The 26,599-nt window shown below is 42.4% G+C and overlaps 1 long non-coding RNA gene across 1 annotated transcript; it reads right to left on the reverse strand.

The window, feature by feature from the left end:
- Positions 1–22,571: 22,571 nt before the first annotated feature.
- On the reverse strand, positions 22,572–24,018 carry LOC115104676 (uncharacterized). The gene is made up of 2 exons (XR_003859794.2): positions 23,773–24,018; positions 22,572–22,934 (listed from the first exon to the last, which is right to left on the reverse strand). It is a non-coding gene; the product is annotated as an uncharacterized LOC115104676 (long non-coding RNA).
- Between the last annotated feature and the right edge of the window lie 2,581 nt (positions 24,019–26,599).

Raw genomic sequence — 26,599 nt, forward strand, 5'->3', positions numbered from 1 at the left:
TGCGTGTGGGAGTGTAGGTGTGTGTGTTTGTGTATATGAATGGGAGTGTGAAGGAAGAGTGAGGGATGGTGAATATGAATATGTGTAGGAGGGTGGGAGGGAGAGAAGGGGTGTGTGAATGCATATGTTGGGTGGGAAGGAATGAGAATGGATGGATGGAGTAAGTGGAGTAAGTCGATGGATGGATGGGTGGATGGGTGAGTGTGTCTGAGAGATAGGGATGGTGGGAAAAGATGGGAGGTTGGCACAAGCATGGCTTGGTTGGTTAATGATGGTGAAGGATTTGGGGCAGCAAGTAGTGTGCCTAGTGGTTAGAGCATTGGGCCAGTAACCGAAAGGTTGCTGGATCAAATCACGAAGGTAAAATCTGTCATTCTGCCCCTGAACAAGGCAGTTAAACCACTGTTCCCCGGTAGGCCATCATTGTAAATAAGAATTTGTTCTTAACTGACTTGCCTAGTTAAATTAAGGTTACATTTTTTTTAAAGGATGTGAGGTAGGGACAAGCTTGGGTGGGCAAGGACGGGAGATTGGGACAAGCTTGGCTTAACACTCTACTCAGCAAACTGGATGCAGTCTATCACAGTGCCATCCGTTTTGTCACCAAAGCCCCATACACCACCCACCACTGCGACCTATATGCTCTTGTCGGCTCCAGGTCATCTATAAGTCTTTGCTAGGTAAAGCTCTGCCTTATCTCAGCTCACTGGTCACGATATCAACACCCACCCGTGGCACGCGCTCCAGCAGGTATATCTCACTGGTCATCCCCAAAGCCAACACCACATTTGGCCGCCTTTCCTTCCAGTTCTCTGCTGCCAATGACTGGAACAAACTGCAAAAAATACTGAAGCTGGAGACTCATATCTCCCTCACAAGCCCATAAAAATTCAGTACAATATCTGAACATAAGCAGGAATATGATATTTTATTTTTGGAGAGTGTAAGGTTCTGTATTTATTTTCTTAGTCAACCTTGTGTTCTGTTTGGTTGGGTTCTTGAAAGTAGCTCTGTTTCTTTGTGTTCGTGAATGTAGCCCTGTCATTCATTTTTTGTTCATTGATTTCACCTGTTAGTTACTCACATGGTCTCATCAGCTCCTTATTTAGTTCAGTTCATTCTGTTCGTGCCTTTGTGAGGCATTGTTCATTTTTGACTCTACTTAACCTTTTACTAGCTTGTTTATGAGAACCAGTTATAGCCTTCAGTCCTAGTTTTGATTCACCTACCTGTTTGCCTACATGTGTATAACCTTTGCCTGCCTGTTACCACGATTCCTGCCTCCTGCGAAGCCGAAATAAACACCTGCTGTGCTCTACGAGTGAATCTACACCTTTTTCTCCCTGAGTATTCAATACAGAGAGCCAACAACTACAGGTTAAACTCAAATAAAGAATACTACTTAATGACAAATAAACCTCGTAAACATCTCTCAGCCCTCACAAAACAAGTACATGCCAAATCAGTTATATTTTTAAAGATAAAGATACCAATGTGTTAATTAGAAACAACAATGTGATGAATTACCATTTTAAAAGCTTATATGAAAATCAATATAAATTAAAATTAGACAACAGTCAGACTGATCCTACGGCCTTCTTAGACTCAACAACCCTGAAGCAATTATCAGCAGACAAAAAATAATCACTAAAAACAGAGATCCCCCAGAAATAAATATTAGACACTGGAATGGATGGCTTTCCCATATTTAACATTTTGTAGCAGCTCTATTTACACAAATGACAACACATGTCACTCAATTCAGTGCTTCCTAGTCCCACCAGACTCCTAGTCCCACCAGTGCTTCCTAGTCCCACCAGACTCCTAGTCCCACCAGTGCTTCCTAGTCCCACCAGACTCCTAGTCCCACCAGTGCTTCCTAGTCCCACCAGACTCCTAGTCCCACCAGACTCCTAGTCCCACCAGTGCTTCCTAGTCCCACCAGACTCCTAGTCCCACCAGACTCCTAGTCCCACCAGTGCTTCCTAGTCCCACCAAGTCTTACCAGACTCCTAGTCCCACCAGACTCCTAGTCCCACCAGACTCCTAGTCCCACCAGACTCCTAGTCCCACCAGTGCTTCCTAGTCCCACCAAGTCTTACCAGACTCCTAGTCCCACCAAGTCTTACCAGACTCCTAGTCCCACCAGACTCCTAGTCCCACCAGACTCCTAGTCCCACCAAGTCTTACCAGACTCCTAGTCCCACCAAGTCTAGTCCCACCAGACTCCTAGTCCCACCAAGTCTTACCAGACTCCTAGTCCCACCAAGTCTTACCAGACTCCTAGTCCCACCAAGTCTTACCAGACTCCTAGTCCCACCAAGTCTTACCAGACTCCTAGTCCCACCAAGTCTAGTCCCACCAGACTCCTAGTCCCACCAAGTCTTACCAGACTCCTAGTCCCACCAAGTCCCACCAGACTCCTAGTCCCACCAGACTCCTAGTCCCACCAAGTCTTACCAGACTCCTAGTCCCACCAGACTCCTAGTCCCACCAAGTCTTACCAGACTCCTAGTCCCACCAAGTCTTACCAGACTCCTAGTCCCACCAAGTCTTACCAGACTCCTAGTCCCACCAAGTCTTACCAGACTCCTAGTCCCACCAGACTCCTAGTCCCACCAAGTCTTACCAGACTCCTAGTCCCACCAAGTCTAGTCCCACCAAGTCTTACCAGACTCCCACCAAGTCTTACCAGACTCCTAGTCCCACCAGACTCCTAGTCCCACCAGTGCTTCCTAGTCCCACCAAGTCTTACCAGACTCCTAGTCCCACCAGTGCTTCCTAGTCCCACCAAGTCTTACCAGACTCCTAGTCCCACCAGACTCCTAGTCCCACCAGTCCCACCAAGTCTACCAGACTCCTAGTCCCACCAGTCTAGTCCCACCAAGTCTTACCAGACTCCAGACCAAGTCTTACCAGACTCCTAGTCCCACCAGACTCCTAGTCCCACCAGTGCTTCCTAGTCCCACCAAGTCTTACCAGACTCCTAGTCCCACCAGACTCCTAGTCCCACCAGACTCCTAGTCCCACCAGTGCTTCCTAGTCCCACCAAGTCTTACCAGACTCCTAGTCCCACCAAGTCTTCCCACCAGACTCCTAGTCCCACCAGTGCTTCCTAACCAAGTCTTACCAGACTCCTAGTCCCACCAGACTCCTAGTCCCACCAGACTCCTAGTCCCACCAGTGCTTCCTAGTCCCACCAAGTCTTACCAGACTTGATACATATCAATCAAACAGGGTTTAATAAAAAATAAACACTTACAAACAAATACAAGGACATGTTTCAATTTAATACAATATGCTAAAAAACAAGATATAATTTTATCAATAATGGTTGTTGATGCCGAAAAGGCATTTGACCATCTTGAATAGCCTTTCAACATTCCAGCAGAAATAATAAATGTAATAAAATATATTATATAAATGTCCTAAAGCAAAAATATACACAAATAATAACATTATCTGATGGAATTGCTTTAGAAATGGGCACAAGACAGGGATGTCCCTTCTTCCCTCTCCTGTTTGCACTGGCAATTGAACCGCTTGCAGAAAGAATTAGGCAGGAACCAAACGTAACACGTATCAGCGTTGGTAAACATGAATATAAACTACATTCATATGCTGACAATCTCCTGATATCCTTGACCAGTATTGAAAACTCAATACCCTGTTTTTTATTTTCAGAATACTCTAAAATCTCAGGATATAAAACAAAATAATGGCAATAGGAGAAAAAAACAATAACTCATGATCTACAGCAAACCTTTAAGTGGGCCACAAAAAATATAAAATACTTAGGATGCTTAATAAGTGACAACAAACAACAAATGTATAATAATAACTTTATTCCATTACTCAACAATATGAAAAGCAGATCTAATTAAATGGAACAATCACTCCATTAATCTTACATGTAGAATAAACCTCAGAATTGCATGGCTCCCAAAGTTTTTATATTAATTCCTGGTAATACCAATTATCCCACGAAGACATTCTTTTAAAAAGGTATACTCGGTCATAAGACTTTTTTAAAAATGGTATGGGCAAATAAAACACATAGAATAAAATTTAATATTTTACATCTTCCTAAGTCAGAGTGGTTTTAACCTTCAAGACTTGGAATTGTATCAACTTGCCACCCAGGGCTTTTACTTGCGACTTATAATTAAATGCACTAAAGAGGAATAATGGGTACATATTTAAGATGCGCATGCTCATCCCTAGAATCTTTTCATGTGTCTATTTTCAAAGGATAAAGCTAAGAAAATGAACAACTTCATAGTTAAGAACACAATAACAATATGGAAGAAAATAAAATGTATTCTACTAGAACCAATATCTTTCCCGAAAAACACAACCCTGTAGAACAATCCTTGGATAGCTTTTCAGAATTCACTGATAAATTCGCCCACATGGAGAACTAAAGGCTCAGAAACCATAAATTACTTTGTAATAGGAAATATATCTATTTCCATGAGAGAATTAAAAAACAATTTTGGACTGACCAATGTAGATATTTTCAAATACATGCAACATAAAAGTTTCATATCATGAAATCAGAGCAATCTTGAAGGAATCCTATTTCAGTCAGAAAAGGATATTCATATAATAAGTAAGATATACAAAACCTTTCAGAGAGCCTATCCAACTGACAATCTCTTAGAAAAAACAAACTACTGGAACCAAGTGTCACGCCCTGGCCATAGAGAGTCTTTTAGTCTCTATTTTGGTTAGGCCAGGGTGTGACTAGGGTGGGCATTCTAGTTTCTTTATTTCTACGTTTTCTATTTCTTAGTTTTTTTTTGCCGAGTGTGGTTCCCAATCAGAGGCAGCTGTTTATCGTTGTCTCTGATTGGGGATCACATATAAGTTGTCATTCTCCTTTTGGTGTTTGTGGGATCTTGTTTTTTGTTAGCTCTGTGAAGCCTGCAGAACATGACGTTCGTTATTCTTATTATTCTTTTTGCTTGGTGTTCTGAGTAATTAAAGAATCATGAACACTTACCACGCTGCACCTTGGTCTCCTTCTGACGACAAACATTACACCAAGGCTTAAAAATAACTGATATTGGCACAAGATGGAGGGAATGTTGGAACATAATTAATAATAATAATTTTACAATTAACAAAAATGTATGTTTAATCTAGTATATACTAATTTAGTCTCATGACATAAGAGACAAAATTCACAAATTCTACGGCACAATGGCAAAGTTGTTCTTAAGTGTAAAACTAAGAGTGACTCAATAATCCATGCCTTCTAGGAATGTAATAAAGTCCAAAAGTTATGGGCGGAGTTATAAAGTTGGCTGACAGAAGCAGCAGCTATAAGTGCACAAGGCGAGACCCAAATGCAGACACAGGAGGCAGATGGTTGAGCTCCAATATTTATTATATCAAGATGGGTAGGCAAAAGGCAGGTCGGGACAGGCGAGAGTTCATAAATCAGGTCCGAGTCCAAACAGTGCCAGGGGATAGGCAGGCTCGAGGTCAGAACAGGCAGAGTGGTCAGGCTGGAGGATTCAGCGTCAGGGTAGGCAAAGGTCAAAACCAGGAGGGCTAGGAAAAAACTGAAAATGGGAAAAATAGGAGATAGGAGAACTGCTGGTTGACTTGTCAAAACAAGACGAACTGGCACAGAGAGACAAAAAACACAGGGTTAAATACATCGGGGACTAATGGGGAAAACAGGAGACACCTGGAGGTGGGTGGAGACAATCACAAAGACAGGTGAAACAGATCAGGGCGTGACAGTAGCGGTGTGTGGATAAAATCTCTGGAGAATCACTGGGGAAGCCAAGCCAGAAAAAAAGCCATATTACAACATATGTGTTATTATAATTGCGTTGTGTGCCTGCTGGTTCATATGCCTTGTGACCGTGATATATATGTCTAAGGCCGAGACAATAAGAAGACACAGTGGCAGAATAAATTCAATCACACCTTTGTTTCATCATAAAACCAACCTCTGTCCGGTGAAGTCCACAAAGCATATTGCATGTAACAAACAGTTACGTGACCTACAGCATGGTCAAGAAAGTTAATGTTTCCGACATTTTCAGACTACTAAACAACTACTGAATTAGAACCGCAGAGTGTTACTACTGCAAGTCGCAAAGAAAACAGGAGCTGCCTCCACTATTCTATGGGGGTGCCACAGGGTTCAATTCTCGGGATGACTCTCTTCTCTGTATACATCAATGATGTCAAATCATATCAAATTTTATTTGTCACATACACATGGTTAGCAGATGTTAATGCGAGTGTAGCGAAATGCTTGTGCTTCTAGTTCCGACAATGCAGTAATAACCAACAAGTAATCTAGCTAACAATTCCAAAACTACTACCTTATAGACACAAGTGTAAGGGGATAAAGAATATGTACATAAAGATATATGAATGAGTGATGGTACAGAGCAGCATAGGCAAGATACAGTAGATGGTATTGAGTACAGTATATACATATGAGATGAGTATGTAAACAAAGTGGCATAGTTAAAGTGGCTAGTGATACTGTACATGTATTACATAAAGATGCAGTAGATGATATAGAGTACAGTATATACGTATACATATGAGATGAATAATGCAGGGTATGTAAACATTATATCAGGTAGCATTGTTTAAAGTGGCTAGTGATATATTTTAAATCATTTCGCGCTTGCTGCTGGTGATTCTCAGATCCACCTCTACGCAGACAACACCATTCTGTATACTTCTAGCCACTGTGTTAACTAACCTCCATACAAGCTTCAATGCCATACAACTCTCCTTCCGTGGCCTCCAACTAATCTTAAATGCAAGTAAAACTAAATGCATGCTATTCAATCGATCACTGCCCGCACCTGCCCGCCCATCCAGCATCACTACTCTGGATGACTCTGACTTAGAATATGCGGACAACTACAAATACCTAGGTGTCTGGTTAGACTGTAAACTCTCCCTCCAGATGCACATTAAGCATCTCCAATCCAAAATTAAATCGAGAACCGGCTTCCTATTCCGCAACAAAGCATCCTTCACTCATGCTGCCAAACATACCCTCATAAAACTGACCATCCTACCGATCCTCGACTTCGTCATCTATAAAATAGGCTACAACACTACTCAACAAATTGGATGCAGTCTATCACAGTGCCATCCGTTTTGTCACCAAAGCCCCATATACTACCCACCACTGCGACCTGTACGCTCTCGTTGGTTGGCCCTCGCTTCATACTCGTTGCCAAACCCACTGGCTACAGGTTATCTACTAGTCTCTGCTAGGTAAAGCCCCATCTTATCTCAGCTCACTGGTCACCATAGCAACACCCACTCGTAGCATGCGCTCCAACAGGTCAATCTCACTGGTCACCCCCAAAGCCAATTCCTCCTTTGGTCGCCTTTCCTTCCAATTCTCTGCTGCCAATGACTGGAACAAACTGCAAAAATGACTGAAGCTGAAGACTCCTATCTCCCTCACTAGCTTTAACACCAGCTGTCAGAGCAGCTATTTATCTTGCTCCTTTGCACCCCAGTATCTCTACTTGCACATTCATCTTCTGCACATCTACCATTCCAGTGTTTAATTGCTATATTGTAAGTACTTCGCCACCATGGCCTATTTATTGCCTTAACTCCCTTATCTTACCTCATTTGTACTCACTGTATATAGATTATTTTGTTTTCTTTTTTTCTACTGTATTATTGACACAGACTTGAAAGCCAAACGCAGTTTTTGGTAAGTATGACTCATTCCACGACTTCTGATCGAAGAACATCAAAGGTAAGGGAATATTTATGTGGTTCCTAGGGGAACGTGGTAGCGTGAACAAGTTAAGAACAAGACTCCCAATCACAGCCAGATGTGATACAGCCTGGGTTTGAACCAGAGACTGTAGTGACACCACTTGTACTGAGATGCAGTGACTTAGACTGCTGAACCACTCTGGAGCTACCCGATGGGTTGGACTTTACTCGTCAATCATCTTGAAGAAACGTATACTTAAAAACTGGAAATCAATCCTGCATCGTTAACACAATGCAAAGGTCAAATACTTTATTATCTAAATGTTGAAAGTGCGTGGGTGACAGAGTGTAACAAAATGGTGCAGTTTGAAGCCATGTGGCAGAGAGTGTTATGGGCGCTGGAGATGAGTGTGTGAGGAGGTGGGTCTGGGCTGGGGTGATGTATTGGAGGTTTGTGTGTGTCTGTGTGTTGTTGTTTTGTATGTGTATGTTTTGTATTGTTAAAAAAGATAAATATCCTAGTGCTGAGTTAACGTGAGTGAATGTGTAGCGGCTAATTGTATAGTTTATTGGCTATGTGTACAGTATGTAGATCGACTGAGGTAAATTAAGCTATATCAAACAATAATGGCTGGGGTAATTTTTGCTTGTTTTTGCTATTCTCCAAATATAATTTTTGAGTTTTTAATGTATTGGATATTTACAAAGAAGATACTGGATTAAAAATACCGGAGTTTGTGCGCAGGTACATCCGACTAGCACTAGCTAGTCCAAAATAATATTGCGATATGTAACTGTATCGGTTCTTCCCCCCCATCACTACTATTGACCCTGCTCAGTCATTATCAGATCAGCATGGGACACACATATTGGGTTCAAATAGCTAACTGTGCTCCGGGAGAGATTTGGCCCTACTGTAAAATAATAATACGTGCCCATACTGTAAGGACTGTACGGACTGTAGGACGGATATCATGCTAATCTCTCTCTGTAGGGTTTTAATTCAGGGCTGAGAGAAAAAGCACAGAGAGTGAGAAACAGCAACCTAGAGAGAGAAAAAGAGAGAAACAGAGACAGGGAGAGCGACAGAGAAACAGAAAACAGAGTGACAGAGCGAGAGAGGGAGAGTGAGCCTAAAGCCCAGTAGTACAAATAGCGAATCCTCCAGCAGCACCATCGTTAGGCCCTGAGGGAATGCTAGTGCTTAGCAGCAGCCTCCCTGATCATCATCACTAAATGTGTTGACAGAAATGTAGTGTCTCCTGCTAGCTAGCCATGATGGTACTTTTTTAAAAACTCATTGTATTATTATACAAACACCTCAAGTCAGATGTGTAACAATAATGTAATAATGTTAAAAAAAGAAACCCTGAAAATATTATTATACCCATTAGAATTGAGAAAGTGGTGTGTGGGACTCAACTGAAAATCATGGCAAGTGCCATGTACTGCACTATAATGCTCATGTAGTTGCACAGCCTCATTCTAATGTTTATAGATACAATGCATATTACCAAGGCTCTTATTGTTTGAAAACAGTAGGAGACAGGCTTAGTTTCAGTGAGTGTGGGTGAGTTTATACAGTGTTTGTGTCTACAGTGTGTGCATGGCCTGCTGCGTGTGTGTTTGTGTGCGTCAGACAAAAAGCAGATTAGTGAAAACACTGAGGTAAAATAAGCAGCCTGACCTTGCTGTGAAACTGAAAGGCAATCCTCTAAATGATCCGCGGGTCACTAGCTTTGTCCTTCAGACAGTTAAAGTCTATCCTTCTCATCCCCCTCTCCCTGCCTATCTCTCACTGCTTCTCATCCCCCTCTCCCTGACTATCTCTCACTGCTTCTCATCCCCCTCTCCCTGCCTATCTCTCACTGCTTCTCATCCCCCTCTCCCTGCATATCTCTCACTGCTTCTCATCCCCCTCTCCCTGCATATCTCTCACTGCTTCTCATCCCCTCTCCCTGCCTATCTCTCACTCCTTCTCATCCCCCTCTCCCTGCCCATCTCTCACACCTTCTCATCCCCCTCTCCCTGCCCGTCTCTCACACCTTCTCATCCCCATCTCACTGCCTATCTCTCACCCCTTCTCATCCCCCTCTCCCTGCCCGTCTCTCACACCTTCTCATCCCCCTCTCACTGCCTGTCTCTCACACGTTCTCATCCACCACACCCTGTCTGTCTCTCACTGCTTTATTATCCCAGTCTTTCTCTCTCTTCCTCTCTAGCTCACTCCTTCTCTGTCCCCCTTTCAATTGTCTATCCTTAATCTACAGCATTTTTCTCCCTTAGTGTCTCTCAATCTCTCAATTTTCTTCTCTCTATTTCTCTACTGCCTACTAGCTCTATTTTTCTGCCTTTCCCCCCTCTTCCTCTCTATGCACTACAGTCTATGTCTACATGTGCCACTAAAAAAAAGAACGCGGGAGCAACATTTACTCAACAACCTTTGATACCTCTGTCATCCTTTCATGGCAGGCTCCTTGAACACGTTAGTCTGCTAGTGTTATTTAAAGCCGTGTGCCTGTGTGCGTTCCTCATGACAACATCGTGATGGCACTGATGTGTCTGATACCCCAATGTGTTCAAAGCCCAGAGAACGCCAGAGACACAGAGCAGACATTACAGTCACATTAAAAACTTCCCAGACTCTTTGAGCTGTGAAATATCTGACGCTAAAGAAGGCAGCAGCTAAAACAGCGTTGCCTTGCCAGGTGAGCAGCACAAGCCCCTTGATGTATAGGATGCCTCAAGAGTTGCTGCATTTGCTGAAAATTACAAGAGTGTCAGCAAGTTCCAGATGTCAGTTACGCAATGTCTAATTACGTGCATTAACAGTCCAAAACTCGCTGTGTGTATGTATGTGTGTGTGTTTGTGTGTGATTGCGTATGCATTGTCAACTCCATGGAGATGGGATTTCAAACTGACATATTTTTTTGTTTATGGGAAAATAAGTCCTGCTAAATCACCACCGACGAGATGTTTGGGAAATTGGTTTACATTGCACTATTTGCTTTAACATACAGCAAGTCATCTCTCAAGACAGTGTGTTGTGTTGTGTGTTGGTCCTAAACACCCTATGCACTGTTAACCAACTGCTAGGTTCTCCTTGCTCAAGGGTAGGCCAACACCAGCCTGGCAACTACCAGTGTCCTGTGATTCACCTCTACTACCATCTGGACAGCATTGTCAGCCCCTACTAATCTAACCTACTGTACTGCTGTAGTTCCTACTGCTCGATCAATAATACCAGTGAATAAATGAGAGCTGAGGAAAACAACAAGATTGACAAACATACTATCTTCTATATAGTATGAGAGGATTTGATCAAGTGTCAGGGGTTAACTGGGGTAAACAAGTCACATGGTTAAGCTCTAGAATATTACTAACACCTACTGGAGCGAGAGGATTAGAACACAATGATACAGAAGATAAACAACCTATAGATACAGTATGAAATCCCATAAATATATAATGAATACAATATTATACATAACTATAGTAAAGAGACATTTAAATAAATTAAAATGGCCCATGCATAGAGAACATGTGTGAGAAATTTACAGGGCAGGACAGAACATCATAAAAGTGAAATGCACAAAGATCTATTACTGACCTTGCTGTGTTGATGACCAAAACCTTTACTTTTGAAATACTGAGTATATGCACAGCCCCAGCGATCGGTTAAATGTCCAGACAGATTTCCAATAATTGGGGATTGACATCAATAAGGGTGGGAGGTAGCATAGCACTTAAGCACGTTGTGCCAGTAACTGAAAGGTTGCTGGTTTGAATCCCTGAGCGACTAGGTGAAAAATCTGTTGATATGCCCTTGAGCAAGGCACTTAACCCTACTTGCTACTGTAAGTCGCTCTGGATAAGAGCATCTGGTAAACGACTAAAGTGTGAATGACTTTATCTCAGAATAAATGCCTGGCTTGGTTCCCAGTTTTCTTTTTCTAACCCTGACCTTTAGCCGTGATGGCTATACCTCCTGCACACAGGAATAGCCTGTGTGGATGATCACAAACAGGATACAACCACCACTTTGAAATGGTAATGGAGAGATAAGTCATCATAATTCATTAACCTCTAAAAGTCTAAGCATATGGAATTGTTTTAAGATGGTCATACCCTGGATAATTGAGTTATTTGATTTGGAATTTTAGGACCCCTTTAGGTATATAAAAAATATATATTTGAAAATGATTTGTTAAAATAATGCATTTGTCCTTTGCTACTTACTATAGCCCATAGAAATGCATTGAATAATACAAATTCATGAATGGTAAAAAATAAATCATAAGAAATAATATTTAGAAGAGTCTGTCCTTTATCTAGGAGATATAAGAAAGCACAAAACTATCTCCATACTTCTATTAGTTTGTACGGGTTTCCCTCAAACGAGTCCCGTGACACTTGTGGGAGTCGTAGAGCAAAACGGAGACCATTGTGTTTCTGAGTCTCCCCTTTCCATAATAGTTTGTAGTCCACACTGTTCAGACGCTACAGATGTTTTCGTAAGAAGACCAATTTTCGGGATGTTTCAAGGTCTGGCAAACACCTCTGTAGCTCGGCCACCTTCCACTGCAGATGCGGAAGACATAGGCGGATGCCATGTATTGAGATGCAGCCCATGCAAAACTGATATCTCTAACTTAAACTGACAGATATTGATGGGGATGTTTTTAGTATGTTACTTAGATTGACGCATGGGTGTGTCAATAGACTCTTAAGGATTGAATAGATGTGATAATTTAGTGATAGCATTATGTCTGGTGTAATGAAAACTGTAAATGTCCATAATGATTTTGAAACTGCCTTTTGAGAAGTACATAGAATGCCTCGGATCGGTATCTCTTGTCATAAATTGAAAGGGGAAAAAAGATTCATAACAGTTTTCAAAAGCACGCCTGCTCTGATCCTATTGTGAAGGCTCTGGTCAACTCTCATGCACACACACACACAAACACACATGCTGACACTGAAACAGACACAGGATGACGGATCGATTGCGGAGTGACAGCGGTGAGGAAATAGAGAGAGATTCAGGATTTACATCGTCCTCTAACACGCTCATATTAACCCCCCAATGATAAAGAGACTGCACTCTGACAAGGACACACACCCAGCCCTCGTTTGGCCACTGAGGAGTTAAAAGATTTGCTGTCTTCTTTTTCCCCCTCTCTCTTCGCTCTTTTTTTAAAAGCAGATTTCAGCGCAAAGCGAATAACCTTTGTGAATTATTTAGTTTATTGACCTCTTCAGGGATTTAATATGAAGGTCGTTTCCTGATGGCAGAGCGAGTGCCGACGGGGTCCTCAGGTGACACTGGCAAGGTCGCCCGTCTCCCTCCAGTTAATAATATATTTGTCACACGGAGTGTGTTAGCCCCTGACACAGTGCTACTCCCTTTCACTTGATTAGCAGGACCAATAAGGGCTGCCAAAGATAATAAAGGATACACTGGCTTAAGGAGATGTGTTAAATGTCCCCAGCATCTCTCTCTATCTCACACACACCAGATACCTACACACACACACACCTCTCTCCCCTCCCTCCCCTCCTCTCTGTTCTTGTTTTATTGTTTCCCAGATGAAGGTTAAAGGGAGATGCTGAACAGACAGAACAGCCTTGGGGCCTTGGAGGTACGGCTGAGCCATGGCGCTGGGGTGCGGCTGTGGGCAGGAGGAAATACCCACACTAGCTCAGCCCCTTCAACTCTCTGCTCTCTTCTCCTGTGTGGTGGTGTGTGTGTCAGAGGGGTGAGGCTGCTCTGCCACAGGGCCAAGGGGCCTCAGCATCCCACGCACACAGGGCCAGCAGAGGGGTGCTGGTTCCTGACCGAGCAGTCACTGATAATAATCAAGGAGAGCTATCGAGCCTTATTAGCCCTGCCATTTGGCCAGGATGAAGCGCAGGAGCGAACCCAGGTGAATTATGGGGGAATGGTGAAATGGTTTATAGTTTGGGGTAGCAAATATTTTGTGGCACAGTGTCGTAATTAAGTTGGTGCAGATTGTGAGGATGGAGGTGGCGGTAATGGAGGTTTTAAATCTTTTGAGGCGTTTGTGTCTTATGTGCTACATTATTGATTTGATTGTATGAAAGCCCAGTGATAATGGAGGGTGGGTTTGTGTGTGTGTGTGTGTGTGTGTGTGTGTGTGTGTGTGTGTGTGTGTGTGTGTGTGTGTGTGTGTGTGTTTGGTTAGGGGATGACAGACAGATGTGGGTAGCAGGCTGTGTGCTGCTGTGTGTCTCCTGTTTGTCCTCTGACTGACTGAACTCATTTGCATGACGAGGTCAGACAAAGGTAATGTTTACAGCCATATATGGTTAACACAAGGTCTGAAAGGGGGTTCAGGGGGATACAGAAACCTACACGAGATAACTTCAACATAATCATTCTGCAATATTTGACAAAATACATAAGCATGGTTTAATCTTTAAACATAAATAACATGACTAATATTTCCATAAAATTGCATCACAAATTTTTATCAGATTAAAGGCATTGTGCTATGAAACATAATTAGATGAAATAGCATTAGAAATGGACACTGCAAAATACCTATACTGTTCCATGTTACAGTACGTCAGTGAAAGCATGGGAATGGTATCGATATCACCCCAAAATACAATTTGGAGACGGTAAGACTAGAATCGAGGTGAGATCTGCATTAGCAAGAGGAACATTAGCATGATCAACTGTATGATCACACTGCAGAAAGACACAGTACATTCTCATTAAACCAATACATTTGGAGAGTCTATAACGACCTTCTATTCTTGACCTTCTGTCTATTATCGCAACTACCCACCATCCACAAATCTGTTGATTTCTATCTATAAGTCATTGTTCCTCCCGCAATCATGTCTCTAGCACTACAATTAGGCTCTTAATACTGGACATCATGTTTGCTAAATCCAGATGAACTCAAGCCACCAACGCTTGCATAGAACATTTGAAGATGATTAATGAAGACAATAGTGGCAATTATATTAAATACTTTCTTGGTGTCTGGGAGAATTAACACTGCTACAGTAGATGTTATGTACTACAGTACAGTAAGTTGCCTACTGTTCATAGCTATAAAAATGCTTATAGAAATAGTGGTCACAGTACCACAAGGGTAGCCAAGTGGTTAGAGTGTTGGACTAGTAACCGAAAGGTTGCAAGTTCAAATCCCTGAGCTGACAAGGTACAAATCTGTCGTTCTGCCCCTGAACAGGCAGTTAAAATAAGAATTTGTTCTTAACTGAAATGCCTAGTAAAATAAAGGTATAAAAAATAAAACAGCTCACTTGACCCTGGCTGACATTAGAACAAAGATGTCTGGTACTACATGTAAAACAAGTATGATAACTATGAGTATGGATAACTTGACCCTAATATTGCATAATTTTGAAGATGAATAATTACATGTCTGGTCAAGCCAACGCAGAGGAAGGATGGTGAGCATGTTTGTCTGTAGACCAGTCATATGCCCTCTCTCTTCTGGGTAACCCCTGCAGTATAGTGGGGCTGGAGAGACTAGAGAGAGGTCACCTGTACCTCAGCAGTGGGCTAGAGAAAGGACACTAATGTAGACAATCACTAACCTCTTCATTAAAGCGGACTGGGGCAGACCTCTAGGGTATGGGTTCCACTTCCAAAGTAGCTCTGCAACTCAAACATTATTTGCAACCAGACAAGCCTATTGTAACAACAAATAAAACAATATTGATTTTGCGGGTGGCAACAGTGACGTGCGTCTTATTGATCAGGATCAAGCACTTATCACTCTCCAGACCTAGAGTGTGCCGGTGTTAAGCGCAGGTCCCAGGTCTTAATTACGACAGTGGCCTTCACAGGGTTCCTGCCCTAATGATGGCCCAATAATACTATTGTGTTTGACCTTATCTATCACCTGCATGGCTAACGCATGGGATCGGATTATTCTCACCCTGCCTGCCTAAGCTGAGATGTTTCTCTTTAACGCTGAACAACTTATCTACCATTTATCCTACTCTGTCCATATGATGGGATTTAATTGTAAGGCTGTGGGTGCTATTGGTCAATGGTGAGAAGTTCACTTGGTGTGTTGTCCACATACCATATGCAGAAACGATATCGTACTATGGAAGCTCTATGGAGAAGTGAAGACATGGTTTTCTATTCTATAATATAACTACAATATCACTGACACTTAGGTGAGTGTTGACATTCGCAAACCACTATAGGTTCTGACATGCATTTTAGGCGTACTGTATATACTGTCTAATGCATGCATTTTATTTGCCTCCAACTCATTCAAGGATTTGTCTTTATTTTTAACATTTATTATATTGCGGAATAATAGTGAAGACATCAACACTATGAAAAAACACATGGAATCATGTAGTAACCGAAAAAGTGTTAAACAAATCAAAATATATTTTATATTCAAATAGCAACCTTTTGCCTTGACGACAGCTTTGCATACTCTTGGCATTCTCTCAACCAGCTTCACCTGGAATGCTTTTCCAACAGTCTTGAAAGAGTTCCGACATGTGCTCGGCACTTGTTGGCTGCTTTTCCTTGACTCTTTCGGTCCGACTCATCCCAAACAATCTCAGTTGGGTTGAGGTTGGGGAATTGTGGAGGCCAGGTCATCTGATGCAGCACTCCATCACTCTCTTTCTTGGTACAATATCCCTTATAAAGCCTGGAGGTGTGTCAGGTCATTGTCCGGTTGAAAACAAATGATAGTCCCACTAAGCCCAAACCAGATGGGATGGTGTATCACTGCAGAATGTTGCTGTAGCCATGCTGGTTAAGTGTTCCTTGAATTCTAAATAAATCACAGACCATGTCACCAGCAAAGCAACCCACACCATAACACCTCCTCCTCCATGCTTTACTGTGGTAAATACACATGCAGAGATCATCAGTTCACCCACACAGCGTCTCACAAATACACGGTGGTTGGAACCAAAAATCTCCAATTTGGACTCCAAACCAAAGGACAAATTTCCACCGGTCTAATGTCCATTGTTCGTATTTCTTGGCCCAAGCAAGTCTCTTTTTAGTATTGGTGTCCTTTAGTAGTGGTTTCTTTGCAGCAATTCTACCATGAAGCCCTGATTCACATAGTCTCCTCTGAACAGTTGATGTTGAGATGTGTCCGTTACTTGAACTCTGTGAAGCATTTATTTGGGCTGCAATTTCTGAGGCTGGTAACTGTCATGAACTTATCCCTATGCAGCAGAGGTAACTCTCGGTCTCACATTCCTGTGGCGGTCCTCATGAGAGCCAGTTTCAGCATAGCGCTTGATGTTTTTTTTGCGCCTGCACTTGAAAAACTTCTTGAAATGTTCCATATTGACTGACATTCATGTCTTTTAAAGTAATGATGGACTGTCGTTTCTCTTTGCTTATTTGAGCTGTTCTTGGCAAAATATGGACTTGGTTTTTTAACAAATAGGGTAATATCTTCTGTATGCCTCCCCCCTACCTTGTCACAACACAACTGATTGGCTCAAACACATTAAGAAGGATAGAAATTCCACAAATGAACTTTTACGAAGGCACAACTGTTAATTCAAATGCATTCCAGAAGCTGGTTGAGAGATTGCCAAGAGTATGCAAAGCTGTCATCAAGGCAAAGGGTGGCTATTTGAAGAATCTGAAATCTAAAATATATTTTGATTTGTTTAACACTTTTTTGGTTACTACATGATTCCATATGTGGTATTCATAGTTTTGATGTCTTCCCTATTATTTTACAATGTAGAGAATAGCACAAATAAAGAAAGACCCTGGAATGAGTAGGTATTCTAAAACTTTTGACCAGTGGTGTATTTGTCTAGCTAAGTCAGGTCACTAGACCTTGATAAGAGCATGGGAAATAATACTAAGCACACACCATGCATACAACCATTACGTGAAATGAGAAGAAGATATTAGTACGAATTGAACATATTAGATCTGCTTAAATTATTCTTAATGTGCTATTCAAAATTGTACCTATGGGTAATTTCCAATTTTACATGCATCACAGTATGTTTGTCTAGGAAAACATCATTTGAAGGGATTTGTGAAACAGAGCTACTGGTAGAAGCAGGATGTTGGTCATAAAGGCTAGCTATCACACTAAGAGGAGCATATTGTATGTTAAGGTTCTGCTGTCAATCGCTGAACCTCAGGACCATGCAGGTCAATCAATTTGACCTGCATGGTTCTCTCTCTCTCTCGTCCCAGATCACTGGAGGAGTGGAGAAAAAAATCTATAGAGTAAAGTAATCAGTGGGCGGAAGATACAGGGAAGGCCTCAGGGCCGCTTGGCTACCTGAGTTCCATTTCACGCATCAGCAGCTGCAACACAAACACACCACGCTCTCCTCGCCTGTCCTCCCATCTTAAACAACACAAGCAGCCCAGTGCTCTGCCATGCTCCTCACCCCTGTGACCTACTCCTCCCCAGAGGAAACTCCCAGAGCGCACTGCAGCACACCAGAGTCTACCTGTCCCGACGCCCGGTGCCTGTTATTGATCTCCAGTCGAACCACACACCCAATACGACAGGCCTCTCTCTATAGTGTACTATAGCACCAAAATCCTGTAACGTCAGAGAGGCCGTAATGCAATACAACTGCCCATCTCCTCTCCTCTCCCACTCCACTGCTGACATCATCAGCTAATGTACATGAGACAATGACTCATCGCATTCAGTTCAATGATGCCTGGTACATCCATGATACCAGAGGTGGGACCAAGTCATTGTTTTACAAGTCACAAGTAAGTCTCAAGTCTTAGCACTCAAGTCCCAAGTCAAGACAGGCAAGTAAGTCTCAAGTCTTAGCACTCAAGTCTCAAGTCAAGACCGTCAAGTATCAAGTCAAGTCTCAAGTCCTAAACTTTGAGTTTCGAGTCCTAAACAGGTCATAATGTGCTCTTCACCAAATGTAATACCATTTCATATTTTTAACAAGGGTAATAGTATATTACATTTACACAAATCATGAATGCTTTTAAAAAGATCTATATATGTATTACTTTCCAAATAAACATTATATTTCCATGGAAATACATGGGAGGCCATAAGAAAGACCCCCAATAGTGATTGACATTCGAGGATCGCTAAGGGGTGCAATCGGGCGATGTAGGCTTGTACACAATTGCCCAATCTTACACACACACACTTACACACACACTCTCTCTCTCTCTCTCTCTCTCTCTCTCTCTGTGTGGTTACAGTAGGCTAACGTATGTCAATGGTTTTAGGAAGAGCAGTAACATCAGGCAGGATTTAGGCTACTAACTGCCTAGCCAGTTGTAGCTCAATCTTGGGTTCAATGATCACACTGGCTGACTGTGTGGAGGCTAATTTATTTAACTTTACGTTAACCTACATATTACACCAGTAAAGTAATAAAATATATAGCTGTCGGCTATATTAGCCACGACTTACCGTTCTTTGTGCAGCTTCAAATGTCGAACAAAGTTGGAAATTGTTGCACCTCCGTCTATAATTTTCTTCCCGCATGTTTTGCAAGTTACAATCCGTTTTTTGTTGATACAAGCGTCATCTTTATATCCAAAAATAATAATTTGGGGTATCATTCTTTCCAAGGGCTCCATCTGAATTCACCCACCGACGTTCCTCTGCACTGCCACGCACAACTTTTTCTCAGCTGCTGCAGACTTTTATAAATAGCACCATTTTTAATATTTGGGCTTGGGGGGGTATCAAGTCAGTCATAAGGCTCAAGTCCAGGTCAAGTCACGAGTCATTGGTGTTAAAGTCAAAGTCGAGTTGCAAGTCATCATATTTGTGACTCGAGTCTGACTCGAGTCCACACCTCTGCATGATACTATGAAGGAGTGATCTGTGTTCAGTTATTGATCACTGAAAAAACAGTACTTTAGCACAGAGGCCTCTTCAACTTTTTCTTGCCCAGGGACCCGCTCCCAGGCAAACCGGCAACCCAGGTACCCCCATCATATGTTAGCATGTCTTGTACAGAAAGTCTTATCTTCAGGTGAATGCAGACATCATTATACGCACGATAGAACAGCAACTTTTTTTTTAGAGAAGTTACTCTTGAGAGAATCTGTCGCACACCCGACAGTTGCTGAGGGGCAGGTGATAAAGAGTAACACTGAAATGAAAAGAAGTCTTCGCACACTCAGGATCAATGCACACTATTTAAAATAATAAGCTAAGCTTTTGGTCGTCAGACTTTCATCAGAGATTTTACCATGCTGCACAAAATCAAAGGGACTGGGGGTGAACAGTGGTGCTGTTTCCCCTAATGCAAATTCCATCTTTAAAGTATCACTTGTGGTTTTGAGTGTATTCCTTCTTTCTTGTAGTAAGTTTTACAGTGTGCCTGGTTTTACATTTAGGTGACCTAGAAGACCAATGGTGGGTGCAGGGTCACGTTGGGTGGTAGAAGAGGAAGCAATGGCTGGGTATTTGTTTAACAATTGTAAAATGCAAATGACAGTATATCCTGAAGCACTGCTGTACTAACAAAGGACCAAAGGGAGAGGTCAGAAGTGTTTACAAGGGGCCAAGGGAGGAAGAAGGATTGTAGATGGCTTTGCCATTACATCTCAATGAGATGGATTTAAACATGAGGTGAGAGAACCTCAAGATGGGATGGGTCTATCAATGGATCCTGTGGAACAACAACACACATTGTCTGGCTAGACTGTAAACTCTCCTTCCAGACTCATATTAAACATCTCCAATCCAAAATAAAATCTAGAATCTGCTTTCTATTTCGCAAACAAAGGCTCCTTCACTCACGCCGCCAAACTTACCCTAGTAAACCTGACTATCCTACCGATCTTCGGCGATGTCATCTACAAAATAGCTTCCAACACTCTACTCTGGATGTAGTCGATCACAGTGCCATCCATTTTGTTACCAAATCACCTTATACCACCCACCACTGCGACCTGTATGCTCTAGTCGGCTGGCCCTCGCTACATATTCGTCGCCAATGGCTCCAGGTCATCTATAAGTCTATTCTAGGTAAAGCTCTGCCTTATCTCAGTTCACTGGTCACGATAACAACACCCACCCGTAGCACACGTTGCAGCAGGTATATCTCACTGATCCTCCCCAAAGTCAATACCTCATTTGGCCACCTTTCCTTCCAGTTCTCTGCTGCCAGTGACTGGAACGAATTGCAAAAATCGCTGAAGTTGGAGACTTATTTCCCTCACCAACATCTGAGCAGCTAACCGAACGCTGCAGCTGAACATATTCCATCTATAAATAGCCACCCAATCTACCTACCTCATCCCCATACTGTTTTTATTTTATTTACTTTTCTGCTCTTTTGCACACCAGTATCTATACTTGCACATCATCATCTGCTCATTTATCACTCCAGTGTTAATCTGCTAAATTGTAATTAATCGCTCCTATGGCCTATTTATTGCCTACCTCTTCATGCCTTTTGCACACACTGTATATAGACTTTATTTTTTTCTACTGTGTCATTGACTTGTTTATTGTGTTATTGGCTTGTTTATTGTTTACTCCATGTGTAACTCTGTGTTGTTGTCTGTGTCACTCTGCTTTGCTTTATCTTGGCCAGGTCGCAGTTGCAAATTAGAACTTGTTCTCAACTAGCCTACCTGGCAAAAAATAAATAAACATGATCTCACAGTTAAGCCTGTTTTTATGTATCTAGACAGACACTGCCAATAAAATGTAATCAACTGAGCGAATACAATACAAGGGCTGATACGAGGTCGAATTTGGAATGAACTTTAAATCGAACAGTGGAAACCAGGGTTGGGGTCAATTCCCTTTCAATTCATGCAATTCAGGAAGTAAACTGAAATTCCAATGTTACTCATTGAAGTGGAATTGACCCCAACCCTGGTGGAAACATCACATGGTAAAGGGGAACTTCACCACTAGACACTATTTGGGGTGTTTTTCCAGTCTACTTACATAATTATGAGTGATGAGAGGGTGTTTCAGACATAATTACGCAATACAGCTGTATTCCTGATTTTCTGTGCCCGGATAGCTGTGACAATGACACCATTGGTTGATTGAGCCTGCTGCCTGATCTAAAAATGAATGGATTCATGTTTTGCTAACTGTCTTTGCTATACCTAAAATGTACTGTAGTCTAGCGTTATAGTTAGTCAGCTAACTAACCAAGCTAGCCTCAGTGCCTTTCATTAGGAGCAAAACTGGAGAAATGTTTGATGGCAGAGAGTAAAGGAATGACTTTGGCTTTGACTCATATGACTCATATTAGTCTTGGAGTAACTATACCTGTGTGTTGTATCCATCTAGCTAGCTAATGTGTGTCTGTGGGATACCTCATATTTCTACACCAAGCTGCTACAGTAGGAATACAGACAGTACACAACGATTGCCCATGAATGTCTGATAGCGTTTTCATCTTTCTCTTGCAGACAATATCACTTGGATACAAAGAAGTTGATGACTCTCAAAAGATGTGAAAGGTCCCATAACAACAATCTCCCCTTATATCAAAGTGACTCCGAACACCTCACTTGGTAGAACTATAATATTCATTATAAGCGTTTGTGGTATATTTTTCTACTACTGTATATAGTGTATGTCATATATTGCCATAACTGTTCCTGCATACTGCTGTGTAAACGCACCTAGGTCTCCAGAGCAAATACACGTCTTGAATACAAGCCACGGGTACTTATTTTCTATATCGACAGACTAATCTACTGTTTTATTAAAACATGTTTCCTTGGCACCAAATGAAAGATTAAATGATACACCAACCCCTTGCATGATTTGTTTTATCAGGAAGATTGAAGCTAGTTTAACCAAATACATGTCATGAATATCACAATGAATTCATCCAGAAGTGGAAGTCAACACTTTATTGGTTTCTGATGCACCTGGAATTGTTTACTCACTGAATCTAATACATTCAAAAATATTATATAACACCATTATATACATATGTACAAGAGCTAGAAATATCTATACCACAATGCAGTTGTGAGCATACTGGGCATTCTATATTATACTACAACATCAGTCTAACTGAATATGTACGTTGTGTTGCCTGAATGTTCCAGGCAGGGTCCTGAATGTTCTTCAGCTGGTGAACCTCTTCTTGTGTTGGGTAATGGCATTTGGTTTAGCAGGCTTTGGCGCGGTGGCGGTGTTCTTCACCACCCACTGCTTCGACCTCTTGCAGAAGCTTTGTATGTACTCCAAGTCTCCTGGAAAGACATGAAGACTTATCATGGGGGTGTGTAATCATACAATAAACCATGTTCATCTCTAAACAAAAAAGGGTACAGTAGACTGGTATGTGTTTTGTTACACACAGTCAATAATGGGGCATTGAGATGGGCTGTTAGCAAAGATGTGAAAAGGTTGAGGGGGGGCTTGACTTGTAGACCATCTAGTCATGTACAGTTGTGTATGAGCACCTACAGTTGTGCTGTTGGGTAGACAAGCACTGCCAACAATAGAGTGAATAGTCTATAAGAGTATACTAACAGCCCCTCTCCCTCATACCAAAGAACTGAATGAAAGGGTGTAAAAAGTTGGAGGGACACTTGTCTTGTAGACAGTTTAGCGTATTGGTGATTTTGTTTTCTCAAGAGGGTATTGTGCTTTCATAAATACCTTTGGCTGTCCTGGCTTGTTTCAAAGTCAGATGATGTTGAGTTTGAGCTTATTCCAGCCTGAAAGCTTTTATCTATCCAACGGGTCCACCGCCCCCCCTAATGTCAATAATAATAACAGTAGGGGGGGTGCTTATTTTTGCCTTGTTTGCATATCCCAACCCCCCTGAGCTTGATGTTATTGCCGCTGCAGATGTTGATGGGGTGGGACGCTAAATAAAACCCATAATGCTAGTCATGTTAGCCTCTGCGGTAGTTAGCTAGCTAGACAGCTAACGTAACCTAAACGAATCTAATGTTAGCTTGCAAAGTTTCGAATAACATTGCCAGCGCATTGTAAAAGCTACCTAGCTAGATTTTGGTTTAGATAAACAAATGTAGTTCGATGGTAGTTAACTAGTTAGCTAGATAACGTTACCTACGTTACCTCAGCTTGCCTTCTTTTCTGCTGCACTGATGTCGGCTGACCGGATGCCTTCCTCTTTGAAGTGAAGGGGAAATTCACTGGAATAGCATCACTTTTCAATGTTTGACGACATGGCAACCCCATCAGTTTTGACTTCAGTTCCGTTTAGAACTGGCTGAAAGTGCTTGCTACAAAATCAGACATTTTGATTTTTCACCCATCAATTGGATACCCTACTCCTCCATCGGGCGGTCCTCAACGTCTTGAAATCGCTATGAATTCTGGATATTGTGGTTTGCTTACAACCAGTAAATGTAGCTGGCCCGTTTCTACCGGTGAGATGCAGAAATGCTCGTATTTTTGTGTAGTGAGGAAATTCAAAATGTTCATGGCACATCTGATATTTTAAAAACATATCTATGGATTTGATTTGATATATAGTGAAATAGAGCAGCGGTGAAATTTCCCTTGAATCTTCTACTGACCCTTTAAACCAGCCCATCATCACAGGTGTGACAGAAAGACAGTGGGTCTTTGATCGTGGTTGTCTAAGTGTTTTCTCCTACCTTCTCCTTACAATGTCCTAATGGGGCCTTTATGAGAGGGCAGGTGGACATCACAGGGAGCCCTGTCAATTTTATCCCACTGACTGCTGTCAGGTCAGAATGGAGTTGGTGCTGCTTTTATGAGCAGTTTGACCGCTTGGCTCCTCAGAGTCAGAGTCATCCCATTCCTCTGTGCTATGGGACTGGGTGACTGGGAGAGCAGCGTAGCCCTGTTCCATGGAGAGGGGTCGGTTGGCGTCAAGACTGATTCCCAGGATTTGTGTCTGTGGTGGTGAGATTACTACTCGGTGTAGTTTAGTTTAGGCCTTTCTCCGGCTTCAGCAGAACATGTTCCCAAGCGGCTGGCACGGGGTCACCCTGATCCCTGCTCGCCCATTCTCCCCTCCTCCTCCTCCTTCTGCCTTGTTCTCCTCTCCTTTTCTTGTCTCTGTGTTTTTTTGTGATGTTATCTTTTCACTCTCCTCCCACTCACTGCTGTTCCCTGAAGCTGTCTCAGGCTGAACAGCTCATTGTTTTTGTCCTTGTCCTGGTTTAAAACATGGCATGACTAGTCAGGGTGCTTAGCTGTTTCCTACACAGCCCCCTTTGAAAGGAGGATGGGTCAGAAGAAGGCCAATGCCGACATAAAGACAATTCATCCTCTCGCAGCAACACTCAGACTGTATCCTACATGTCCGTGTTCATTCTCACATCAGGACTGAACAATACTGAGCCCTGTTAGCGTGTGATTTATTTGAATCCATGCACTATACATGATTAATCTTCTTACTGTTTGTAAAATCAACAAAACATCCTCCTTTTTATAGATGAGATGCAACATAATGAAACATCTGAGCATGTGAACACATGCTCAATAGCATTTTTTTGTATTACTAACGCAGGCAGGCAGCGAGTACTGCGCAGGCATTGCCATGACAAAATTAAACAATCCTCCTTTCAGCTTTGTCTGTTTACATAAGTTGTGTCTCCTTTCAGATGTATTTTTATTCTGATCATGCACATGCTGAGGCGATACACAAATCAAGAAGGAACTCCTTGCAGATGGGGTGATGAAAGCTGTTCTCTCTGCTCCATGGGGGTGGAGGGGGGCTGAGTGATTGAGGAGAAGACATGTTGTTCTGTTCATCATGAGGGCTCTAAAATTGATGTGCCCTTTTGGCTCTGCCGGCGTGACCTTAAAAATCTGAAACTCTCGACGAGAGGCACGGCCACTGTCTCAGCACTGATCAATCTCCATCCTCTGCTGCCCTCAGTTCCCCCTCTGTGCCATTCACACACAGACATCACTACTCAAATAATACAGTTTGTTGGTAAAGCTGGTGGCATGTCATCAATAACAGGTTATAGCAGCTGTCATGAGATCTGTGGAATCAAATTAGCAAGCTTGTTGGAAAGCTATCTAGCTAGGCTGAATTGCCAAGTAGCATTATGTTACCTTTGTGTGAAGGTATATCACCATTCCATTAAACATCGAAACGACTCCACTCCTGAGATTGACTGGCAATGGGGATCTGACATTGCAATTTGCAATGACCACATAGGAAGGAGCCGGCTGGAGAAGTATTTGGGGAAATAGAATCTTTCAGGCCATTTCTCTCTCCGGAAAGGAGGCAATGAAACCCTTTATCTACTACGTGCCCAAGAATAATTATATTTTTTTCTCTCTTGCCTTGCATTGCATTGTTACTCGATAATTACCGTGGTCCTTGGAGGATTCTCATTAGGGTGTTGACCTTGAGGAGGCTCATGCAACATTGACATCTTAACTAAAGATCGGAACACTTTTCATTCCATTCCACAACACACAGCGCAGGCAGGGACACTCCGATCACATTGTCCGCCGTGAGCCAACTGGAGCGGAAAAGCCAGTGGAAGTTCAGGAAGCATGGATAAAAAACTCTGAATGTGATGAGGTGCTGCAAGGGCAAGATGTCTTTAACGAGCCCCCCCCCCCTTCCCCTCAGCCCATTACTTCAACGCCCCTTCACTCCCTGACAGTCCCTAGCTCCACCTCCACACACACTCATTACTCCCTCAGAACCCATATCTAGCCATTCCTTCAACCTCTGCACCTGTTCCTACCCCCACCTCTATTTCTCTTCTCCTATCCCCCCTCCTTCCACAAATGTGTTGTTCTGTTGTTGCTTTGGCGAGGAGGGACACAGCAGGGTGAGTCATTCTCCCGGTGATACTACCTCCTGACCTTTCATTACACCTAAGGAAAAGAGGGATTTTTCCTTCCCTCAGAAGCGTCACTCCTCATCCGCCATGACGGCTCCTGG

This window comes from Oncorhynchus nerka, linkage group LG22 (assembly GCF_034236695.1).
Source record: "Oncorhynchus nerka isolate Pitt River linkage group LG22, Oner_Uvic_2.0, whole genome shotgun sequence".
Classification (NCBI taxonomy): domain Eukaryota; kingdom Metazoa; phylum Chordata; class Actinopteri; order Salmoniformes; family Salmonidae; genus Oncorhynchus; species Oncorhynchus nerka.